At 37.5% G+C, this 4,816-nt stretch overlaps 1 pseudogene; it reads right to left on the reverse strand.

The window, feature by feature from the left end:
• Positions 1-1,155: 1,155 nt before the first annotated feature.
• LOC124978850 (olfactory receptor 1P1-like) lies at positions 1,156-2,094 on the reverse strand (annotated as a pseudogene).
• Between the last annotated feature and the right edge of the window lie 2,722 nt (positions 2,095-4,816).

The following is a 4,816-nucleotide window of genomic DNA, read 5'->3' on the forward strand; positions in this document are numbered from 1 at the left end:
GTGTCTATTCATTTCCTTAGCCCATTTGTCGATTGGATTATTTGTATTCTTGGTGTAGAGTTTTTTGAGTTCTTTATAGATTCTGGAGATTAGCGCTCTATCGGAAGTATGATTGGCAAAGATTTTCTCCCACTCTGTAGGCTCTTTCTTCGCATTGCTGATAGTTTCCTTTGCTGAGAGAAAGCTTTTTAGTTTGAATCTATCCCAGTTATTGATTCTTGCTTTTATTTCTTGTGCTATGGGAGTCCTGTTGAGGAAGTCTGGTCCTAAGCCGACATGCTGAAGCTCTGGACCTACTTTTTCTTCTATAAGATGCAAGGTCTCTGGTCTGATTCCGAGGTCCTTAATCCATTTTGAGTTTAGTTTCGTGCATGGTGAAAGATATGGGTTTAGTTTCATTCTGTTGCATATGGATTTCCAATTCTCCCAGCACCATTTGTTGAAGAGGCTATCTTTTCTCCACTGCATATTTTTGGCCCCTTTGTCTAGTATGAGAAAATTGTATTTATTTGGGTTTGTGTCCATGTCCTCTATTCTGTACCATTGAGCCACCTTTCTATTTTGGTACCAATACCATGCCGTTTTTGTTACTATTGTTTTGTAATAGAGTTGAAGATCTGGTATTGCGATACCCCCTGCTTCACTCTTTCTGCCAAGGATTGCTTTAGCTATTCTGGGTTTTTATTCTTCCAGATGAATTTCATAATTGCTTGCTCTATTTCTGTAAGGTACATCATTGGGATTTTAATTGGAATTGCATTGAATCTGTATAGCACTTTTGGTAGTATGGCCATTTTGACAATATTTATTCTTCCTATCCAAGAACATGGGAGATCTTTCCATCTTCTAAGATTTTCTTTAATTTCTTTCTTTAGTGTTCTGTAGTTCTCATTGTAGAGGCCTTTCACCTCTTTTGTGAGATTGATTCCCAAGTATTTTATTTGTTTCGATGCTACTGTGAATGGGGTAGTTTTCCTAATTTCTCTTTCTGAAGATTCATCACTTATGTATAAAAATGCCTTAGATTTATGTGCATTGATCTTATATCCCGCTACATTACTGAACTCACTTATGAGATCTAAAAGTTTTCTGGTGGAATTTCCTGGTTCCTCTAAGTATATAATCATATCATCAGCAAATAGGGATAGTTTGAGTTTAGAAGGAGACTTTGACCCTGAGAAGTCTGACCAGTGCTGCATTCATGTTCTTGTTCCTCAGGCTATAACTGAAGGGGTTCAGCATGGAAGTCACTGTGACCACAGCTGCTGTGTCCTCCACCTGAGGGTTAGAGGAAGAGCATGAGGGACACAGATAAGCCCTGATCACTGTCCCAAAGAGCAGGGCAACCACAGAGAGGTGTGAACCACAGGCAGAGAAAGGCTTGAGCCTTCCCTGGGCAGAGGGAAATCTAAGGATAGCTGACACAATCTGGATATAAGAGACCTGGATGAGCAAGAAAGGGATTAAAATAACTGCAACCCCCCACATACAAGAAGAGAAGTACAAGTTTATTGACCTGAGTATCAGAGCAAGAGATCTTTATCAAGTGTCCTAGGTCATGGAGGAAATCAGGAATAGTCTTCTTAGAGCAGAAGGAAAGCCAGAATATGAGGAAGGTGTGGGTCATAGCCACATAACTAGTGAAGGTCCAGCAGGCAATCATGATGAACATGCAGTGCTGGAAGTTCATGATCACTGCATAGGGGAGAGGGTGGCAAATAACAATGAAGTGGCCATAGGCCACTGTTGCCAGGAGAAAGATGTCCATGTCCCCCAAAACTAAGAAGAAGTAGAGCTGGGCCAGGCATCCTGCATAGGAGATGGACTTCCTCTTGGTGTGGATGTTCAACAGGGCCTTGGGCACAGTGATGGAGGTGAACAGGATGTCTGCACATGAGAGGCTGGTGAGGAAGAAGTACATAGGGGTGTGGATTTGTGTGTCAGCACCAATGGCCAAGACAACAAGCAGGTTCCCAGCCACAGTGATCACATACAGCCACAGGAAAATCAGGAAGAGATGTGCTGGTGCTCTGACTACTCTGAGAGTCCCCAGAGGAGGAACTCAGAGCTATTGGTTTGATTCCCTCCTGCCATGATCCCATAGGTCAGAGAAAAAGATCTTCAATAAACTGTATTAAAATTCTGTAAAACTATTTCACTTTAGATGATTACTGAGCATGCCATCCTCTGAACTCTAGAGAAGAAGGAAAAATAACAACATATTTGACAATGTATTAACCACCTACTATGCATGCAGTAAAGTTTTATTAAAGGCTACTAAATACTCTATGCTAGAAAGTATGGGGAACAGAATTTAAGATACTTGAAATAGATTTCTTCTTTGATTTCTCTGCATTCTTATCTGTTCCAATTATATTTGGGTGTACTTTCTCTTTAGTGGTACTCTCAGAATGGTCAAAAAACTGTTCATGCATTCATTCATTCATTCTACAGATATACAGTACCACCTATGAATCTGATATAGTGTCAGATAAATACCATAGTGACAATCCTTTACCCCAGAGGACTTTTTAATCTAATGGTATGGACATAACTGCATACATTAATGTATTATAAAATTCTTATTCAGAGTCCCCTATCCATTCAAACCACTCTTGGACCCCAGGTTGGACCTGTTCTGCATCCAGCATGTCCAAAGTCAATATTCTGAAGACAAAATTTCCTATTCTTCCAGAAACAAAATTCTATTCTTCCAGAAACCACTATTCAACAATCAAACTATTTAGTAAACACCCATTAGGCAGTCCAAGGTGTCAGTGAAACAGCAAAAAAGAAATCAGACTCTCTAGTCCTCAGAATCTTAAAACTACATACACATGCATGCACACTCACACAATTTGTGATACAAACAGACCAAGGCAGAATCAGGACACTTCTGGGACAAAATGTAGTTGAGAGTTTTACAAGAAGGGTGTGGACAGCATGGTGAAACAGATCCTTGAACAAAGGCCAGGAGAAAGGAAGCACTGAACAGGCCCAGCACAGGAAGCAGGTGCTTTGAGCATGAGGTGGAGAGATAACTGACTGAGGTAAAGTGGGAAGTGATCATCTTTGGAAAAGCTCTGAACTGAAAGCAAAAGACCTGGAATCTTAGAGGTTATAAAAAGTCCCTAAAATTATTTGGGCAGATAAAGACATCAGGGCCAATACAGGAAAATCCTGTTCCCCTTCAATGTGTGGAACTGACAGAAATATGGAGTCGTACAGTCAGATGGAGACAAAAAATATTCCTTTATTACTAAAAAAGAGTAGGTTGGAGAATGTGTCTTAGTTGTGAACCATTTAGTACTCCCTGAAAACAAATATATTTTCTCTTTCATGAGATAAACAAGTCGCTAAAATAAAGTAGTTTTCAATAGCACAGGAGGCCAATATAAACAAAAGAACATGACCTCTATATCAAGCATGGCCGAACTCAGGACAAAAAGGATTAAACAGTACACAGGCTGCCTAGTAAACGTGAAACTTACATTCACAATTACTAAAAATAAAAAATCTAGGATATCTGAGCACCAAATAAAACAGCAAAATTTTTCTTGAAATAGAAACTACAGAAGATTCAGGAAAACATGTAAACATACCAAAAAAAGAGACTTAAGTAAACATTTGTCATTCCAAGTCAGAACAATTATTAAAAAGTAAGGATAAAGAATACTAAGCAAAATAATAAAATACGTGTATGAATGTGTGTGAGGGTATATATATCACTGCTCCAATCATAGTAGCAAACACACTTCACTTTCAAGTTCCTGTTGAACATAGAGAAAAAGGACAGATATAAGGTCACAGAGAAAAACTCAAATAACTTCCAAAAAGTAGCAATAATTAAACTAATGCTCTCTGATGATATTGCAATGAAAATTAATTATAGTAATTAATAACAAAATAAAATAATAAAAATGACCTTTCAACTTGAAAAGTATTTAAATACCTATATTAAATAACTCTTGGATTCAAAGGAATTAGATACTTTAAAAATCTAAATTAGAAAAATATATAACTGGTTGTTGCCAACTATAGTCACTGGAACTCATTCCTCCTATTTGACAGTGTTTCGGCTCCTATTATCCAAACTACCTCCACCCACATCACCCCTACTCTGCCAGTCTCTGGTCATCACAATTCTACATGTGTTCAACTATCACATGGCACCCAGTAAATCCATACATTTATGTGACAATGAAAAATAAAATAATTTTTAAAGATATAAATGGCATAAATTTTAGAAAACAATGACAATAATAATGCCAAATTTCAGAGGCTATGGTATATTATTAACATGGTAATCAAATGAAAACTCACTTCCTTAAATATTTATGTAAGTAAATATAAAGAATAAACTACATGAATTAAGCATCTATTGCAAAAGAGGGGCGACAAAAATAAACTGAAGGAAAGCAAGGAGAAAAAAATTTTAAGCCAAAATTGTATTAGAAATCAGAAAACAAAGTAACAAAATCAGCTCTTAGGTCTTTTCAACAAATGGTCTTAGAAGACAACTAAGCTCACCCCTAGACCACCACAGCCACCCAACAACAAATGGTTTCGGGATAAGAGAATATCCAGTTTCAAAAGAACAGATTTGAACTCCTGCCTCAGATCACACACAAAATTAATTTAAAATGGATCAAAGGCCGAGGTGTAAGGACTGAAACTGTGAAAGTAATAGGAGAAAGTACGAGCATAGATCTTCATGACCTCAAATAAGGCAATGGTATTAGCTATGACACCAAAACACACACCACAAAATAAAAAGTAGCTAAATTTCACATCATCAATTTTAAAATACTTGTGC

This window comes from Sciurus carolinensis, chromosome 3, assembly GCF_902686445.1.
Source record: "Sciurus carolinensis chromosome 3, mSciCar1.2, whole genome shotgun sequence".
Lineage (NCBI taxonomy): Eukaryota > Metazoa > Chordata > Mammalia > Rodentia > Sciuridae > Sciurus > Sciurus carolinensis.